This window comes from Protopterus annectens, chromosome 2.part1 (genome assembly GCF_019279795.1).
Source record: "Protopterus annectens isolate FY-2018-M chromosome 2.part1, PAN1.0, whole genome shotgun sequence".
NCBI classification, from domain to species: Eukaryota; Metazoa; Chordata; order Ceratodontiformes; family Protopteridae; genus Protopterus; species Protopterus annectens.
In genome coordinates this window covers 41,434,514-41,456,144 of record NC_056729.1, presented here as the reverse complement: position 1 = coordinate 41,456,144, position 21,631 = coordinate 41,434,514, and the positions used below count along the sequence as shown (strand labels likewise).

Here is a 21,631-nt window from a genome sequence, read left to right as displayed (position 1 = left end):
TGTGTGTGTGTCTATATGTGACCTGCATGTGACAGTGGTGTTTGAGTGTGCATATACACAATCAAGTCCAGTGCTACCTCTTGACATGTGTATGGTGGACAGCTGTGGACTGTACATGGTAGAGTGGACAGATTTCTGTCTAAAGCCATGAACATGGGAACTGAGTCTGCCAGGAGTAGCACTGACACCACCATGCCCAAGGTCAGATGTGGTGCTGAGGCTGTATCCCTCATGTGTCCAGCCAAGACCACATGCCCATGGCCTGCCATGTTGTGGTGCGGACAGCACACTTCCCTCTGTATTGTTGGAGGTACTGCCACTATAGAAACATGACTGGGCATGGCCACATGGACTCTCACCAGATAGTGTTACTGACCTACGTCTACATGTCTGACTCCCAACTCCAACCAGATGTTCCAGCACAGAAAATGTGTGGTTCAAGACAGACACTGTCTCAGCCCACCATCTGTCCACTGCATCAATGAACTGATCCAGTGTGTCCCCAGTATAGTAGAGGCAGTCACTGATGTCAGACATTGCTGCATCCATTGCCGCATCCATAACCCTAAGCATACATCTGTCTGGCTCTGATATGTTAACTGCAGCTAAAACAGCTGCATTGCACTATCATTAGCTAATGATATGCCACCATAGTGCAATATATAAGGCCTTCCTGTAGACCTGGCCCCTTTATTTATTTATTTTTATTTATTTATTTAACATTTGTTTACCAGGAAAGTCCAACTTGGAATGAAGCCAATTTTCAGCAGAGGCCTGGGGAGAAATGCTCCAGACGCATGTCTTTGTAGCTTTGTCTTTCTTAATTTTTCAGATGGACAGTACTGAGGCATGGAGACCATGGCATTGCAGAGGGTAGGCATTATAACTGTCAACTGTAGAGATTTATGCAGTATGTCCACAGTTTCACCTAACGTGTGTTCAGTGTCCCCTGATATTGTGGTCATCTGTCAAATCACTGGCAAATCATTGTAGGTTGATGTCAGTAATGAAGGACACACATTTGTGTGTCAGATGTCATATCCATCAGAATATGAATGCCAATGCAATAGCTGTTATTCTGTCACCTGACTATGTTTGTAAGAGCACAATGTAAAACATGTCCCTAACTCTGGGCCTTTCCTTCACATTACATATGGCTGTGTCTGGATTCCTTGTTCTAGGGGGTTGGGGGGTATGGTAGGTCTGTTGCAGCTACCTTTATCTAGAGCTGTGTATGCTACAGGCTGCAGCTACTGCTGCAGGCTAGAACACATAGAGGGAGTGTGAACAGTTTGGAGGACAGCAAGATGTACATATATGTGTGGTAGCTGTGTATGCCCTGTCATAATGGCACAGCTAGGATAAGGGTACACTTTACAGTGTATTCAAGGCATGTGATTAAGTAACGTCTGTTATGCAACAGTGCCAATACTAGAGTAGTAGGCAACATATAGTTAGGTTATACAGATATGTGCAGTGTGTCCCCATCTCCAGGCCTTTGACTTGCAGAAATGTGTATCAGTTCACTAATTAGCAGTAACCTGTGTGAATTATGACTGCATGACTCACTCATTACTTGCTGTCTTCACAATAATGTAACTGAACTGCAACACAAAACTGGATTTGAGCCCAGGACTGTGTGTGGCAAAATGTACTACAAGCAAGTTATTTAACAAACTGAGCTACTGAGATGCAGATGTATGTTTATTTACAAGATATATGTGCACATATACAGGCTGTGTGAAACATTTCTATGCCCATGAGTATGTGCATGGCTTTATCTGGTTGTATTTCTGTACCAGCATCCCAGCTGTACACGTACTTTGCCATTGCTGCCTTAGCAGGTGTCCTTCCACAAGTTGCTGATAAAAGGGCACATATACATGCTATCACAGGCCTCACTTACATCCATTATTATGTCTGTGGCTGTCCACTGGTGTATTATTTTACCAGAGTACAAGGTATACCCCCATTATTCCCATTATTTTTTTATTTCAGTTACATGCTTAGTGACTGTAAGTAGCAATCAGTATGTTTTGCTGGAAACACCTGCGTAACTTAAGACCTGTGTAACATGCTGGCTTAATTCAGTGTGCTATAATTAATAGGGGCCTTGGTTTGAAACTTGGTGGAGGTGTTTATTTTCTACATGAGACTAACAATATAATTGAGACATATAGTCAGTAAAGCTCTTTAAAGCTCATTAAAGCTCATTTAAGCTGAGCTAAGCAAAGTGGCACTGTGCACTGCACCGCACCACTCCACACAAATGTGTGCTAAAAAATATAAAGAAAAAAAAGAGGGTGATAGGAAAGTGGTGAAATGGGGGCAAGCAGGGGGAAAGCATTGGGAAAGGCAGGTAGGGATGTGCAGGATGGGTGTAGGAAAGAACCATAGCTATCCATTTCTTATACAGCAACTGCTGTGCATTTAGACAGATGTTGTAGATTAATTTGGACTCTCAAACCCCAGAGAGAGGGGTGAGGACAACATAAATGGGGTGTCAAGCCAGTTGGACCAAAGTAGTTGTGCCCAGTGGACACATGTGTGAAATGTAGAGCTATGTATGTGGTGATATTATTTTTGTGGGACAGGTACACATTTTTTTATAAGGAGAGAGAATAATGTTGGGGAAGGGACATAGGTACATGTGGGGAGGTAAGTTGGGTAGCAGAGCATGTGTTTGCAGAGAGGCAAGACAGACAAGACAGCAGACAGAGGCAGTGTGTGACACATGAGGGGGTAGACCCCTCAGATAGGGTGGGTGTTGTGGACTCGTAAGACACATGTGCCTCCAGATGGCAGCAGCATGACTCATGTCCCCACCCATAAGACAGTTGACATTGCTCCTTCACTGCCTCAAAGGCAGCTATGCTGAAGCTGGGCACAAGGTTGAACCTGACCCACCAGGTTGGCCAGTGTGCCCTCAGTCTGGCACTGGCAATGTTCATAGGTCCAATAAATGATCCTGTGCACCATGACCAGCAGTTGCTCTTGGGTGACTGCAGCCCCTCTGGCACCACTCCCAGGGGGAGGCTGGGCCCCATCCCCTGAGGTGGTTCCACCCGACACCTGCAGGTGGTGCAGTGGAGAGAGCACCATCGGCCTGAGTCCCAGATGTGCCAGGATACAGTGCCATGGCCAGTTGAGGCAAGGTAGGTGAATCACTGGAAACCAGCCTACCCTGACATACTGTGGTGATGTAGGTATAGCATTAAGTATAGGTTAGCTATGAATACAACACTGTTAGTAATAACAGCATGCCAAAACAGTAGAAATAACCCAATTACATGTCAATGCATATTATGTGAAACACAACAATAAATAACATAACAGTCAGTATGTTAACAGCATGTCAGTAAGAGTTACAGCATAAGGCCAACAAAATAGGTAATTCAACAAGATATATTAATAAAACACATGCCCCAAAATACAATAGTGTAACAACATATGTTAATAGTAAACCATAACTAATGAATCCCAGTAATAAATAAATGAAGATAAGGGGTGGTGAGAGAGAGAAAAACAGTCCATTAGTACCATTGTAGGCTATTTACTTGACAACAGTACTACTATCTACTCTATGGGTCTGTCCTTTCTTTATGTGTACAAGTCCCATATAGCTGCTGTAGAACATACATACCTCTCAAGCTATTTGCATGGGACAGTATAGGCCAAGCAGTAACAACTGCTGGTACACAAGTACAGAGAACACTTGCACAATGGGTGACCTATATAACTATCAAGGTGTACTGTGGGTGGATGTAGTTATACTTTGCAGTTTAGGTAATCATTTAGATGCTAATCGATGGATTACTCACTACTATTTACATGACAGTGTGACACTTGAGAGACATATATGTGTACAGTACAGAAACTAAACAAATATCATGCCTTGCTTGGCAGGCATAGGGATAGAACCCAATAGCAGTGACTGTAGAGGACATCAGCATGGAATGTATGAATTGATTGCAGCAAATTTTAATAGACACTCCAGGCATATAGCCATACTAAAATTACACATTTTATTTTATTATTAATATTATATTTATTTTCTTTATTTTATGCTGTATTTTCACATTCTTGCTAATGATTTTAACAGTCTGTGACATCTAAACACACATAATATGGGCTACCTCACCCATTTACCTGCAGTTCTTGTGGAGAAAGAATCTGTAAACGTGACTGATACTGTAATATTTAGTGCTACATAGCACTGGATTCAAACCCTGGTCTGTGTGTGTGGCAAAATGTACTACATACAGAGCATTTAATAAACTGAGCTACAGAGTCAGTGCTGATTATTGACTTGACTGATATTTGCCTGGAGCACACCTGGAACCAAAATATGACCTGGTAGTATTACTACAGTTTTATACTAGACTGCAGTGACAGTAGAACACACATGCATGAAATACAAGCATAACAGAGATAGTAGGTAATCTATAAATTAGTATATAGAATGCAGGTGTACACAATATATTGTTAGTGGGTTGAAATATCTGTGAAGTCAACAAACAATATCAGATCATGGAGTGGGCTACCTCACCCATATACCTTGCTTACCTGCTGTTTGTGGATGACAGAACATTATGTGAACAATATTGGCCTAGATACAGCTTAGAACAGCACTATATGTATTAAACAATACATTTGACAGCCATTATATTTACATTCTACAGGTATTACAGTGTTATACTTGACTGCAGCACCTTAGCGTACAGCCTGAATGCATACAGCTCTACTGCAATGGTTAAAACTAGACAAACCTGATGTACACAGTTTACCTTTCTATTATTGGTACTGGTTCATGTGTTATTGCAGAACAGTTGGCATTATTCATTTCTTTCAAAACAGCTCTAATTCCACACTTAATGCACTACAGATTTTATTGTTTATACTTTAATGTGGTTTCTGGTATTGCTTTGAGTATTTATTGCACAACAGTTGTCATTATTGAGGTCTTGTAATAAAGCTCTACTTCTGCAGTTATTGTACTACAGACCTTAGTGTATATACTTTAATGCAGTTCATGGTATTGTTTCATGTTTTATTGCACTTCAGTTGAAATTATTCATTTATTGCACTATAGCTCTAAGTCCACATTTATTGCAATACAAACTTTACTGTATATACTTTATTGCAGTTAATGCTTTACTGTTTCTTGCTTATTTCACTACAGTTAGCATAATACATCTGTACTCACCACACTCACGGTGCAACCTGGTCAAGCTCCCGGCATGCACCTCAATGTTGCAAGCCCTCTCCTCTGCAGCTATTGGGAGAGAAGCACACACACCATTATGCATACCAGTTTAGCAGACATTCAGATTAGATATTGGTGAAACAGTTAAAATTACTTACATACTTGTGGGGCACTACCTGCCCAAACTTCTTGGACCCAGGTGTGTAAGAGATCCCCCTTTCATCTCTTCAGGTCATCATGGTGGTGACAACACTGCTCACCTATGTGGGGGATATCAGTAACACTGATGAGTTCACTTGCCAGCCAGTCCCAGGCCTCTGCCTTACACTCCAAGCCTTGTAAACCTCCCTGCAGCAGCAGGTCATCATGGTTTTTTACTAGGACCCCAACCATGACCCTGGACTCCAGAATGCCCCAGCTCTGCACTCAAAAGCATGAACCCTCAGCAACGCCTGCCATAGAACCCTTCAGAGGCTGAAATTCAATGGATTCTGCTGTATTTCCACCTACTGGGCTTAATATAGGCTGTTTTCCTGCCCTTACATACCATTGGGCAACATTTAAAAAAGTGCTGCATTGCTTAGCAGCACACAAACCAGCCAAGCATAGCCTAAACATTTTCAGCCGTTATCATGTTTATGTGGTGCTTAGCAGGTCTTAGTAGAGCACAGCAGGCCAATAACTGGCATAGTTTCTATATCAGAAATTAATGCTTATTTTCCCTTCCATGTATTCAAACCCTTGATCTACTGCACATGAGACCATAACTCTACAATTTAGCTACATGGACATATGAAATTCTACCATACCTTTACATATACCTCTGAGCTATCTGTATGCACTGCTGAGCATCCTGCTGGCCACACAAACTCATTCAGCTATGCTTAAACATGACATTGAAATAAATAAGTAAATACATTTAGTTTCTATTCTTAGATGTCTGGCAGATGTCTCGGCGCCACTTAGCAGTGCTGCACTCTGTGCCATGCCGTGCAAACATGCTTTAAAAAAAAAAATTAACATGGAATAATACAAGTGGACTGTGCAGGGAGTGTCTTGCTCACCTGCAGACACAGCACTACACTCATTACACTGATTCAACGACCATGTTCTTTGGCTCTCCCTCGGCTATGTCCATCATTAATATGCATGGCCTGCTGTCAAGGGAAAACAGTGTACATGGACGTGGTAACATTCCATGTAGGCTCTACACAGATTTTATTAAATCCTGGGGTAGGTCTGTCTCCTATCTGAGTTTTATGATTTACCAGTGATCTAACAGGCGCCAATCTGTAAAATGACAAGGCTCCCTCTCACCATACTTACCAAATATTTTGGTGTTCCACAAGATTTTATTGTTGAACCCCTCCAGTTCACTGTCTTTATTAATGATTCCACACTTCACATTATGCAAGCTTCCTCATACAATATGCCATCATCTGCTCTTCATACAGTCTAACCCAGCTACAACAGATAACTCAGTAAGCTTTCTGCTCTATTGAACTATGGCTTAGAAATTCACATAGGTTCATAGGTAGGTACTAGGCTATCAGCCCAAGGGCCTAAGTAGGCATAGCCAACAAGGTTCCCCTGGCTTACGCCACCCAAGAAAGTTAATTTCCTGTGCCCCTGTTGAGCACAGCCACAGAAGTGATCCCCAGGGTGTATTTCCTATTTCCCATCCACTCATCAAGATTTTTCTTGAAGAGTGCTAATGAGGAACTTTGCTTGACATAGATGGATAGCTTGTTCCAGAGTATAGGAAGTCTCTGGGACAGGAATCTATCCCTCCAGCATGTCCTGTTTATTGTGGTGACAAGGTTTAGGTCCCTAGAGCATGTAGCTTGGAGGGATTGGGATTTCTTTAGGTGTCGCATGTCCAACAGCTCTGGGTTTAACATAGCTTTATATGTTAGGCAGAGATCTCCTCAGAGTAGGCGATATGCTACAGAGTAAAGCCGTAGTTCTTTGAGATGGTCAATGTAGGACATCTGTTTGAGGCCAGTAATTCTCTTTGTGAGGTACTTCTGTAGCCTTTCCGGCTGCTGCAGATGTCTTGTGAGGTACCTTCCAAAAGGGGCATTGTACTCTATAATGGGTCTAATGAGTGACGAGTAGAGGGGAACAATGACCTCTTTTTGTGATAGGTGTGCCACATAGAAGGGTTTCCTGACTACTGTGGTGATGTGATTATCAAAGGAGAGACTACTGTTCACCTGGGTCTCAAGGTCTCTTATCACACATTTGGCATTAAGTAGACTGTCGTTTATGTGGTAGTTCATGGGTACAGAGTTTTTACCAAATGGGATGACAATGCACTTTTTGGCATTGAGCTTGAGGCCATGCCTCTGACACCAGGCATCTGTCTCAGTGAGGCCCTTTTGTAGGATGTCGACATCATTTGGGGACTCTACTATGGCTCCTAGTTTGCAGTCATCTGCGAACTTCGTTAGCCAGAGGCCTTCTGTGTTAGCTTGTACTTCAGAGAAGTAGATACCAAACAGGAGAGGTCCCAGGACTGAACTCTGTGGTACTCCACTTGTCACTGGTTTGAAGTCAGATTTGGAGTCTGCAACTTTTACAGTGTGGGTTCTGTCAGTGAACCAGTTGGCAACCCATCTTGTGATGTAGGGATTTATACCTAGTTTAGAGAGTTTAGCTATAATTCCAGAATGGGGGATGGTGTCAAAAGCCTTGGTGAGGTCAAGATAGGTTACAGCTTTGGTGACTGCCTCAAAGAAGTTGATCAGGTTCAGAAGGCATGATCTGCCTTTCACAAACCCAAACTGGGTGGGGTCCAGAGTTTGGAGGTTACCAATGTCTTTGTTTATGAGTTCCATGATGATACATTCCATGGCCTTGCAGACCAGGCTCATCAGGCTAATAGGGTGTTAGTTCCCAGGATCAGTGGTGGCTTTCCCTTTGTGGAGTGGGATAACTGTTGCTGTGCGCCATTCAGTGGGCACAAAGCCTGATGTGAGAATATGACTGAACATGGTGCTTAGATGAGGAGCCAGTTCATTCTGAAGTTCATGTAAAACACAGCCTGGGATGTTGTCCGGTCCCATGGATGCTGTGTTTTTGGTTTTAGAAAGTGCAGCTTTTACCTGCATATATGTGATTACAGGGACTCTGCATTCTTCCTGTATAGATATGGGCCCTTTAGGGGGGTGGGGTAGTAAAGTTAGCACTGAACCTATCTACCAGGATGTTGGCAATATCAGTTGGTTCTGTAATATTTGTGCCATTGTGCTGTAACTCAGACAGATGTGGGTGTTGCCATTGAGATTCTTGACATAGCTATAGAATGCTTTGTGGTTGCCCCTAGAATTAATGGCAATTTTCTTTTCGTAGCTAGCTTTGGAGGATCTTATAAGTGATCTCAGTTTCTTACTGAGGTTGACCAGGGAGCTCCTCCACTCATGGGATTTTACTCTCTTTTGTATCAGTTTTTTCCTTCTGTTGTAGTGTTTGTTTATGGCAGGGGACCACTAGATTGGCTTCCTTTTTTTGGAGGATAGCATTTTGGTTCTGTTTGGGACATTACAATCCATGCACTTGTATAAGTGATTATACAGTGCATTTGTGCAGGATTCAGCAGTCATAACTGTATTATCAATATGCATGGGTGTCATGAAGTTTGCCACTTCTGTCTTAAGAAGCATGAAGTTGGCTTTGGAGAAATTTTTTACCATGGTTTCATTAATGGTGGATGGGGTTGGGATGCGGATATCTAGGGTGATTAGCTTATGGTCAGATCTGACCAACGAGGAGTTGACTTCAGGGGTGGAACACCTGTCACTCATGTTTGTAATGACTAGGTCTAGGATATTGTTGCCCCTGGTGGGGGTGTGGATAAGTTGATCCAGGGCATTGGAATTTATGAATTCCAGAAAGCGTTGAGCAAAGGAGTTGGTACATGTGTAGTTTTCCCAGTTAATGGTGGGGTAGTTGAAATTGCCCATTATTAGGGTGTTTGGTTGAACCCTAATATTTTCCAGTATATCAAGAAAAGAGGAGTGGGAATCCTGGGGCATGGTGGGGGATCTGTAGCAAGCTACAATTTGGATTGCAGTTTTGCCCCGAGTTAGTTGCACTTGGATAACCTCGGATGCATTATGCTGTGCAACTAGCCTGGAGGTGTGGATATCCTTAATGAATATGGACACACCTCCACCTTTGGTGTTCTAGTTCAGGTTAGATGGCCGAAAGTGTGGTATGAATAATAGCCTGGTAATGCAGGTGTGCTCTCTAGAGCCTTGAACCAGATCTCAGTCACTGCACAGATATCAATGTTCTCCATTTTAAGGAGTGCATCGAGTGAGTGCATTTTGAGATTTAGACTTCTAGCATTGAATAGCATTACCCTCAGTTTTTGCTTACCTAGTCCTGTTATGGTGGTGAATTTGTCATTTGAACCTTGCCTAAAAAAGGCACTATAGGGGCGTCAAGAGCTTTAGTCAGTATCCGGAATACCAGGGGCAAAAGGTGCAGGCATCTCTGGCAAAGCATCGTGACATCTCCTTGTCAGCCTAAGAAAACTAAACATCTCCTCTTTAGTCAAAACACTCATTGTTGAAAAATGAGAAAAAAAAAGTTCAAGATTATTTCTCAGAATAAAAACAAAATTAAAGTTGTCTCCGATAGCAAACTGTTAGGAGTAACAATAGATGAAAATCTTAAATTTGATCTTTACATCCAGAATGAAAAAAAAAATCATCAGAAACTTGATATGCTCTATAGACACACACTATTACTAAACACAGTCACAAAATACACTCTTGCCATCACCTACTTGCTACCCTCACTCCTATATGATACTGCTATTCTTACAAACCTCAACATCTCCCTAAAATAAAAACTTTAATCATGCTATAACAAAATTACAAAATTTGCTGCAAATGCAGCCTATCATGGTCATCACTGTGCCACTCTTCAAACTTTCTAATGGTTACAACTTTGACAACATCTTAGCTACTTACTATTCTTAACTGCCCAGAAAATCATACGTAATCTCACAAACTGGGCATCTCTTAGTTTCATACTCCACAGCTACTAACCCAAATGACCCCATAGATCAGAGAATAAACAATTTCTTGCTACACACAAACCTAATAGAACAGCAAGTCATAGCCTCAATCCCTATTCAGTAGCCAAAGCATGGAATAACTTACCAGTACCCTAACCTTGCAGCCTCCAGACATTCTCTAAAATAATATCTTACCAAATCTTGCAATTGGTTCTGCTCCCAACCTGACTAAAAATTCTTACTCCAATACCCCACTTGTATTATCTCTGCTCTTTCTTCTGTAAACTCCCTCTGGTAACTTATTGATCTTCTAGAGAACTGCAGCAATCACCTCCTGTCATTAGGCTAACTACTACAAGCATTAATTGACTCATACACCTGGCTAAAACTGGCTGTTTCGTATATGTTTAGTGACTAAAAACACAGCAAGTCAAGTAAATGCTACAGCACTGATTAATACACTTAGCAGCACAGGAACCACTCAAAATACAGTGAAAAGTGTAAAACAACCTCATTTAAAAGCTGTAACTTCAAATTTGAACTAAATGCAGTAATAGTGCAGAAAAATGTCAGAGACCATTCAAAATTTATTTCAATAGCTGGGCAGAGCATGGCACAGCACAGCACAGCACAGAAAACACTTGAAACACAGTGCAAACTGTAAAATGACTTCAGTTAATAGCTGTAGCATCAAATTCAGATAAAATATACTAAAACTGCAGAAAAAAGCTAAAGGAACTCTGGGTACAATAAATGCTCTTCTCTGTTTCCTAAATGCAAAATTGAATTTAAACGTCAATTTTTGTTTTGCTTTGTTTTTTTAAATTGTACAGAGGTGTACAGCTTCAATGAAATTTAGAATAAGGCAACAATAATTCCTCTGTTCTTGCATTGTTAAATACACAAGAAAAATAAATGAACCAATAAAAAACAGTTAAAGCTGTAACCAGGTAGTATTTGTCTTCCCCAGAATTGCAGCAATTACCCTCCTGCCACTAGAATGCTCCTGCAAGTTCTACATAAAATATAACAAATAAATGCACCAACAATGATTGTCATTTAACAGCAAATAATCCACTTGAAATGCATTGCAACCTATAGTCATATTTAAGGGCTTTCAGGTCAAATGCAGGTAAAACACAGTAAAATGCAGAAGAAAATTACAGAAAATATTGAAACCTGATTTAAAAAATTGTTGTGATAATCTGTTTAACAGCTATGTCAGTCTCAGATTAAGGTCTACTTGTGTCTGATTTTGCACCAATATATGTTAGTTAACCACACCTTTGAAAGCCTTTCAATTCTTCTGCAGCTGCTCCTTGGACTATTTCTTAATGCAGATGAAACAGCCACCAAAGTCAAAGAAATCTACTCTTTCCTAATGAAACACTAAATATAAACAATTTAGAGCTTTCAGAATCTAGTGTTGCCTGTCATAATTTCTGGTTTGCATCTAAGGTGGAAACAAAATCTGACACAACCTAAACTACTTCCTTAGCTGTAAGCAGTTGGCAATGTTCTCTTTAATCCAGTGATTCATAGCTTGTTTATCAATGAAAATGCTAATCTTGACCTGCTTGATAAATATAACCATATATTTCTTGCATGAAACACAGGAGGGAAGAATAATATTAGATGGGAACTTAAATTTACCAGAAACAGACTGGAAAAATACTGATTCAACAATATTATTCCTGAAATTATTAACAATGTATATTCAGGAACAACAATTGCTTCTGACTGTACAAAAAAAAAAAAAAAAACTTCCACGGGACAGAACATACTAGACAGTGTTTGTGTTAATAAAGAAATTGATGTTATTTCAAGTCACATTTTACCACCATTGATATGCAGTGATTATGTGGTTCTAAAGGTAAATTTGTTGCTAGATAATTCTGCCAAACTAAAATCTAAACCAATACACAGATGGTTAATTACAGATTATATGGAAGCAAAACAGTCACTATAAAAAAACTAACTGGAGTGATGTTTCTTTGGAAAAACTGCAGATGGAATGTGAAAAGTTTTGAAAGAGAAATTGTTTCAGTGCAAAAAATCAAAAATAGTTTAACATCAGGATCTAGGCATACAACATCAGGGGGTATATTTCCATAAGAAAAATATACCTGATTAAGATGAGAGACAAAACATATAAGAAATGGAAGAGAGGTCAAACTACAACTTTGAAAACTGAAATAAGCAAGCTGAACAAACAGATTAAGGATAGAGTGAGACATGATCAAGAAACATTTGAAGAAGATTTATATAAAGATATTAAGCATAATAGGAAACCTTTTGATAGATACATAAGATGTGGAAGGAGTAAAGACATACACATTGATAAACTATGTGCAGATTCTAAAATTTATTCTCAGACACAACTGATTATAGATGTATTTACAAAAGCTATGCAAAACAGTCTGGCTCCACAGAGGGGGTAATAAGTTTTCCTAGTGGCTTCCGGGTAATCTCAGATACTGGAATCAAATTAGATTATATGGAGGAGACGGAATTAGTAACAATAACATAAGAACACTTCAGCAAGAACTTATGGTACCATTATATCTATTATTCTCTCGTATATCTATTATTCACTTGGTCATATAAATATGGGGAGATTCCTCAAGATTGGAGACATGCACTTATTAAATCTGTCTTTAAGGGAAATGGGAGTAGGACAAACCCAGAGTCATATAGACCCTTAAGTCTATTTTCATGTTGTGGAAAAATAATGGAGAAGGTAATATTAGATAAGTCATGGTCAGAACTGGATAGGCTGAGAAATGAAACCTTATATCAGCATGCATATTTTGAAAATAGATCTATTACCACATGTGACACGATGTTGTATAACAATATAATAATAGCTATGAATTAGAAATTGTGCTGTGATGTAATTTATATAGATTTAACTTCAGGATTTGACAGGGTCATACACAAACCACTGATCAGTAAATTAGAACAACTAGGTATTGATGTACACTTGATAACATGGATAGCTGCATGGCTTACAAATAAGACATGGCAAGTATCATACAGCAACTGGACAGTGAAATTCTTGATTACAGTCAGGGTGTCCCACAGGGCTTTGACCTAAGCCCTTACTTGTTAAGATCACTGTGATGTCTGGTTAATATCCCACTGAACTGCCACCAATAATGTGCTGTCCTCTACTATCCTGGGTCAGAAACTAAGGAGCTTCAGTCCTCACTACTGACTCCAATGTAAGACTGTCACTTAAACAGGAGTAACATTTCACAATTGCCCATAAGAGCACAACAGGAACACACTCTCTAGCCTGGGACTGGACTATATACTTTTGTCCACCCCTAATGTATCTCATTATTATACACTCCAGAGTGATGTGTCCCAGTTTAAGACCTCTGATACACTCAAACTTAAATACATTGAATCTTACACATCCAAACACTTCTGGGAAAGCCTGACACACATTTCCAGCTGTGTCCCTTCCTCCAAATGATATGGTAAAATGCTGCCACCAACCAGAGTGTCTACATGCCCTTTCAAAGAGTGTTCAATTATAAAAATTATGTATTAAAACAAATGGTAGCAAATGACATAAAACAGCCTGGATTTCAGAGTAGCCCAGGAATTTTCAAAGCAAGTATAAGCACTCTCAAATCACTAAAGAATACACTAATTGATCAGCCACAATGTAAGATAATAAAATATTTAATAATGAGCAAAATGATTGAAAATATAAAACAGTAATTTTAATAAACAAACAATTCAATCACCAGGAAAATGAAATTAATTCTGAAGGATAGAAGTCCAACATTTAGAAAAATTCTGACTAATCTAGCTATAATTTCATATCTAACTGAAGAACACCGTCCTTGATCTAAACTAAATATCACAACAGAGCAAAGGCAGTGTTACAGTTCTTGGTGAGTCCTTTCCATATCCACTGCTCAGTACAGCTGTGAACTATGAACTGAACTCAATTACTTACAACTACTATAACTGACTACAACTGTATTCAGCAGGCTATTTTATAGAATAGGTTAACTGTCTTAACCGTTCTAGTTCTTATTTTCATTTCACTATTTGAAAATCAACTAACAGCTCTTTATTAGCATTCCTTCCTGTATTTCAGTCTCTGATAGTGAACACAGAGCAACTGGAAAAATTATGATGGCATCATCTGTAGATCAGCTGACTCTGAAACAGTCTGCAGTTAGAATCACCTTCACAAACATGTTCGGACATGTAACAAAACACTGTTCATCTCTTTAAAACATCCTGTACAAACAGAGTATTAATTAACATACAAGAACTTATTTACAATATCATAGCTAGTCATGCTGGCATATAATACACAGGCTAATCTGAAATTATTTACAAAACATCAGTGAAACATGCTAGTAGAGATTACAGTGCCTAATTTATTCACATTCCCCCATGACTCAAGCATGATTTTCAAGTGACCCTTGAAAAATGAGACTTGAGAAAAATGGACCTGTTTGGGAATATATCAACCGACTCCTCTCCTGAACAATCTATCTGCACTGGCATTGTTAACCCCACCATGGTGTTGTATTGTCATGTCATATGCTTACAACCCTAGACTCCACCTCATTAACTTGGTATTTTGCTCACTGATTCTATTTTAGCCATGTTAAAGTGTTATGATTTATGATTGCAGTGAATTTTCTTCGAAAAAGATAGGGATGCAGCTTCTGCAATGCCAGTACTATGGCTAGACATTCTTTCTGTACAGCTGCATAACATTCTTCCTTAAGTTGAAGTCTACAGCTAAGATATACTACTGGGTACTCTTCTCCTTTTGAGGAAACTTGGCTAAGTACAGCCCCCACCCCATAATTTGAAGCCTCTTCTTGCACAACAAATTCTTTCCTATAATCTGGGCTAGCTAATACAGGGGGTTCTTTCCAAAATCTCTTTTAAGTTTTTGGAATGCGTGCTCAAAATCTGTGGTCCAAACAATCTTATCTGGTTTATTTTTCCTAGTTAGGACAGTAAGGGGTGCAGATATTGTACTATAACTGGGCACAAATTTCCTAAAGTACCCCACTGCCTCTAGAAATGCTGTCACTTGCATTTTAGAAACAGGAACTGGCCATGCTTGAATATCTTCCACTTTGACAAGTTCAGGCCTAATCTTACCACTCTCCACTTTATGTCCTAAGTAAGTGACCTCTGCCATACCCACCTGACACTTACTGGGTTTAATGGTAAATCCTGCCCTTTTTAATCTACCCAAGATCTTTCTAACATGTTGAAGGTGCACTTGCCAGGTGTGGCTGTCATTATCAGTATCATCCAAGTATACTAGACCATAATCTCCTGCTCCTACTAAGATACAATCTACCATTGTCTGGAAAATTGCTAGGGCATTTTTCATTCCAAAGGGCATCCTTGTAAATTCATACAATCCAAAAGATGTTACAAAAGTTGACCTATCTCTCTAGCAGTGCCCGTATCCCTTGGCCAAATCAATAGTGGTTTGATATCTAGCCCCACCCATCTGTCCCAAGGCTTCATCTGTTTTCGGCATGAGGTATGCATCTGAGTCTGTGCAACTGTTTAATTTCCTATAGTCTATATGGAATTTAGCACTACCATCCTTCTTTGGTACCAGCACTACTGGGGAAGCCCAGGGACTATTGGATTCCTGAATTACCCCCCAGTTCTAGCATTTCCCTCATCTTCTTTTGGAGTCTGTTTAACTCTCTCAGTCTCTATAAAGAACCTGCCTGATAGGTTTTTGAGGTACTGTGTCCACATGGTGCTGCACCAAGTCAGTACACCCAGGTTCCCCTGTGAACATGTCGTCAAATTCCTTCAATACTGCTCTTATCTCCTAGACTTGATTAGAAGTTAACTGCTGTGATATGGCTATCTGTTCCACAGAGGTGCCAGTCCTAGCCTCACCAAGAAGATTGGTTACCATATCCCCTTTGGACTTCTCCTGCCATCCACTGTGAATATTCAGTACTACAGCCTCCCTATCATGATAAGGTTTCATCATATTAACATGGTACAGTTTGTGCCCCTGTCTCCTACCTACCAAACTTGCCATGTAGTTCACGTCACTGACTTTCCTTACAACTTCAAAGGGTCCCTCCCAAGTTGCTTGTAACTTGTTATGCCTAACATGAACAATTACCATATCCTTCTGTCCCTCAGCATACTCTTGGGTTCAAGCATTTCTGTCATACCAAACCTTCTTCTGCTGATGGGCTAATGCTCTGTTCTCTTGGGCTAAACCCATGAGCTCCTTAAGTCTAGTCCTGAAGTTAAGGACATATGCCACAACAGACTCCTTGTGAGATTCACTCTCACCTTCCCTCAAGCTTTGTAAATTAGGGTCCGTAAGCTGAGCCTGTCTCAACTCTCCCCAGCTCCTCTTCCACTGGAAGCTTAGTAACTTCCAACAGCTGTACCTCACTGTTAGTCTGGGTACTATCACTCACCTCCATCCTTGCAGTCACCATGTCCAAGGGAACATCAGTACCTCTCAGCAGCTGTGGGTCCCTTTCAGAATTACTGCTAGAGGATAGCTCATTCTCTGAAACAGCCACCACACCAGTCCCAACTTCAGGTATGAGATCTGTCTGGGTCTCCCCCAGGCTACTGGACCTACATGCCTGTCTCCAAGCCTGACTGTGTGTCACTGCATGCACACAAGGTGCTGCATCATCAAAGTCATTCCCTATCAGGACATCTGCAGGAATATCCTCAAACACACGTACCTGCTTGCTTCTTCCACCACCCTCCCAGTCAAGATGAACCCTAGTCAAAGATATTTGGAATAAGGTCCTTCCCAAACTCTGACTGGAGTGGACTGTCCAAGTAGGTACTGCTGTTCTGTAACCACTGCAAACCTCACAATGGTTATATCAGAAGCTGTGTCTCTCTTAGCAGTGACCTGTTTACCATCTGCTAAGACATGATATATATTTTGATGATAGTTTGGCACCCCTGTTGTTTCCAAACAACTTATCACTGGCAGTTTGTCAAACCAATTGCTAGCTCCCTCACCTTTTTTTTTTTCTCATCTTGGCTAGGTGGACATTTGGCTGCTATGTGACCCTTCTGGTTACATTTGAAACATCTAATCCTTAACCATGTACTTGGACTAGTAGTTTCCCCTGTTACTGGTCTACTCTGTTAGAGTGGTTTAGACAGCCCCCCATGAGTTCCCTTATGTCCATGTGCAGCACTGGGTATCCCTTTCTTATGCATTGATGCTCTGCTTGCTAAGTACAGATCCTCTTTTCTCCCCAACTCCTCCACAGAGTTGCACTCTCAGTCTGCTAACCAGATTCACATGTCATCAGGCAAAGTACTGAGGGCTTTTTTCCTCACCAAAAGGTCTGCTAGTCCCTCAGAGGTGGTGACCTGACACCCGCTCATCCATCTGTGAAAGTAAGTGCTTAAATCAGCAATATAATCGCTTACGCTTTCATCTGCCTTGCGTCTATGTTCCTGAATCTTTTTTCTATAAGCTTCAGATGTTAGTTTAAAACAATAACAAGACAGTTTTTTTACTTTATCATTATTTAAACAATCTAAATTAGACAGTTTTGACATGGTCAGAACAGCTTTGTCATGGAGTAAGGGAGTCAGGAGCCAAACCCAGAGCTCACACTCACCATCATACTGTCTATATACTCTCTCAAAAATATGAATAAAACTATCAAAGTCATCCCCATTCCTGTACTGAGGAAAGACATTTACTGACCTTTACAGCTTCTGTGGTACTGTTATTCCCTTCCTCATTACCCCTATGACCCTCTCAAAGGGTAGGAAGCTCCACGTCATGCCAGTGCTGTCTCTCCTTTTCCTCATCTTCTAAAAGTTTCAGTCTGTCTGCTGTTTCCATTTCATATTGATGCTGTTTCTCCTCAGAATCCAGTAATTTGTCCTCCGGTTCATATTGACACTTCTTCTCCCTTTCTACAGCCTCCAGTCATTTGACCTCCAGGCACAATCTCTCTTCAGTCTCCAGTCATTTGCCTTCCAGGCACATTCTTTCTTCAGTCTCTAGTTGTTTGGCTCCCAGGTGCAGTCTCTCTGACTCCGGATGGATTCTGAGGTCCTCTGAATAAAAAGTGCACTGTCCTGTCTCCAAACTGGATATCCTCTGAACATCTTGTCTGAGCTGAAGCTGCAACTAAAGCTGAAATCATTGCTTCCTTAGTCAGGTTGGCATACACCAGCTCTCTGGCTTCACACTCCTTTGCCATCTGCTTCTTTGTCAACTTACTATAGTCTTCTGCTGACATCTTTGCCTGCTGTCCCTGACTAATTAAAAATAAATAAAACTGGTATAGACTGAAATTCTGTATGTTTACTGTGTTGCTGTTGAGAGTGCACACCTTAATGACAATTACCCACAGGCTGCTAAAGTCCAATTAAAATCCCATTAAGCTGCCACCAAAAATGTGTCATCAATTTAATATCCTACTGAACTGTCACCAATAACATGACTTCCCCTACTATCCTGGGTCAGTAACTAAGGAGCTTCAATCCTCACTACTGACTCCAATGTGAGATTGTCATTTAAACAGGAGTAATATTTCACAATTTTCCCTAAGAGCACAACAAGAACACATTCTATAACTTTGGGCTGGACTCTACACTTCTATCCACCCCTAATGTAACTCATTATACAGTCCAGAGCAATATGTCCCAGTTTAAGATCTCTGTTACACTCAAACTTAAATAAATTAAATCTCACACATCCAAACACTTCTGGGAAAGCCTGATACAGATTTCCAGCTGTGTCCCTTCCCCCAAATGATATTGGAAAATGGTGCCACCAACCAGAGTGTCTACATGCCCTTTCAAAGGAGTGTCCGATTATTAAAACAAATGGTAACAAATGACCTAAAGTAGCCAGGCTTTTGGAGTGGCTCAGTAATTATCAAAGCAGGTATAAGCACTCTCAAATCACTAAAGAACACACTAATTGATCAGCCACAATGTAAGATAACAAAAATATTTAATAATGAGCAACATTTTTAAAAATATAAAACAGTAATTTCAATAAACAAATAGAATTCAGTTACCAGGAAAATTAAATTAATTCTGAAGGACAGAATTCCAACATTTAGAAAAATTCTGACTAATCTAGCTATAATTTCATATCTAACTGAAGAACATTGTCCCTGATCTAAACTAAATATCACAACAGAGCAAAGGTAGGGTTACAATTCTTGGTGAGTCTTTTGGGCATTCACTGCTGAGTACAATTGTGAACTGTGAACTGAACTCAACTGCTCACAACTGAACAACTATTATAACTGACTATGACTGTCTTCAGCAGGCTCTTTTATAGACTAGGTTAACTCCTTTAACTGTTGTAGTTTTTATTTTCATTTCACTATTTGAAAATCAACAAACAGCTGTTTATTAAAGTTCCTTCCTGTGTTTCAGTCTCTGACAGTAAACACAGAGCAACTGGAAACATTCTGATGACATCATCTGTAGATCAGCTGACTCAGAAACAGTCTGCAGTTAGAATCACCTTTGCAAACATGTGCAGTTAGACATGCAACAGAATAATGCTCAACTCTTTAAAACATCCTGTACAAACAGAGTATTAATTAACATACAAGAACTTATCTACAATATCATAGCTAGTTATGCTGGCATATAATGTGATGTCTTTTGGCTTTTTTTTTTTTTTGGTTAGGGATCGCCACAGCAGAACTTCGGTCTGCTAATGATTGGTAGTTGATTTTTACGTACCGAGTTACCAGCCCTGATGCTCAACCTTCAATGAAGGTACGCCCATTCATGCATGTCTCCATGCAGAAGCCGGTCTAGCTGAGAATCGAACCGGACAGCATCTTACTGTGAGGCAACAACACTACTGCAGCACCACCACCGCGGATCTACCGCAGCAAAGGCTGATCTGAAATTATGTACAAAACTTCAGCCAGACATGCTAGCACAGATGACAGTGTCCAATTTCTTCACAACTGTATCTTTCAGACCTAGCTTTTTCATCCAAGATGTTCTACAGTCTATATGCAGACAACTTGAAATTGAGCAAACTGATTACATGTGTTACAGATAAGGCATGTCTGCAAAAGAACTTAACTAAATTGACCATTTTGGCACAAGAGAATAATATGCTGATACATACATCAAAAACTAAACATATGAGATTTGGGAGACATAAATTGAAAGGTGAATATTTAATACAGCACACAGTAATTGAAGCTGTAGACGCATTTAAGATCCTGGGTATATGGGTACCTCCAGCTATGAGTTTTTCTAATTATATCAACCAATTGGTTAATGATATTTATAGAACTATACATTGTATAAAAAGATTTATAAGGTCTAGGAAATCAAAAATGATGAAGTCAATGTTTGTCAGTTACATTAGACCAAAACTTGAGTATGGAATAAGAATATGGAAACCCTATAAGAAAACAAGCATGAGTAAACTGGAAAGATTACAGGGGAAATATACCAAGAGCATCAATGGATGTGAACATTTAAGTTATTATGAAAGACTAAAATATTTGAACTTGTACAGTGTCTCATAGATATCTCAGAGGAGATCTTATTCAGGTATATAGGGCATTTAGGGACAACTACCTCTAAAAATGTTTGGGGTTATCAAAAAGTAGTAGATAGTCATCAGACACCATATGTAGAAGATTCTATAGGAATGAGAAGTGTACTAACTGGTTCTCTATAAGAGCAGCTGATGCATGAAACAGGCTACCAAATTATTTTAAAGCAAGTACTAGTTTAGATATTTTTAAGAATAGCCTGGACACTTATTATGGGAACAAGTGTTTTTGTATATTGGCAAGCTAGCAGGGCATTAATGCCCATGCTTGAAATATTTTTATGAATCTATGTATACTATTCACCCATTCTATTGTATAATTGTTTCTTATTGTGCTTAAGGTTACCATTCACCTCATTTCATGATCTAGTGCCATGGTATTTTCAAGTGGGCATATTTCACTACCGTAACAAGATATTTTTGTTTATAATAGTCTCTCGGCAAGCTTCCAAATCCTAACAATGAATTAGCATAGTCATGAAGAATTTAATTGCACTGGTTCTGTGCAATAGCCAAGATGACCCTGAGACTGGAATATTGCTGTAGTCATGATCTGTTTGCTTTCACACTGTCAGTCTGTTTTAGATTCCTAACTTCCTACAATTAAATAATCCATGATATTAGAAGAATTAACTTCAGTAAGTCCTGCAGTTTGATACTGGCTCATATAACTTTTTTTATTCACAAGTCAGTAGTTTTCTACATAATAGCTTTAAAGAGTATCACCCAATGGCAAGTACATTAACATCTGAAAATATTTCACATTAGTTTGTCCTGTTGAAATTATACAATGGTAGACTCTCTGTGAGCATTTGAG

General features: G+C 39.8%; 1 protein-coding gene across 1 annotated transcript in view; it reads left to right on the top strand.

Annotated features, from left to right (window-relative positions):
* The window catches only part of LOC122794819 (alpha-2-macroglobulin-like protein 1), a 989,874-nt gene that overhangs the window by 612,192 nt on the left and 356,051 nt on the right, over positions 1-21,631 (top strand). The gene's annotated exons all lie outside the window — the stretch shown is intronic.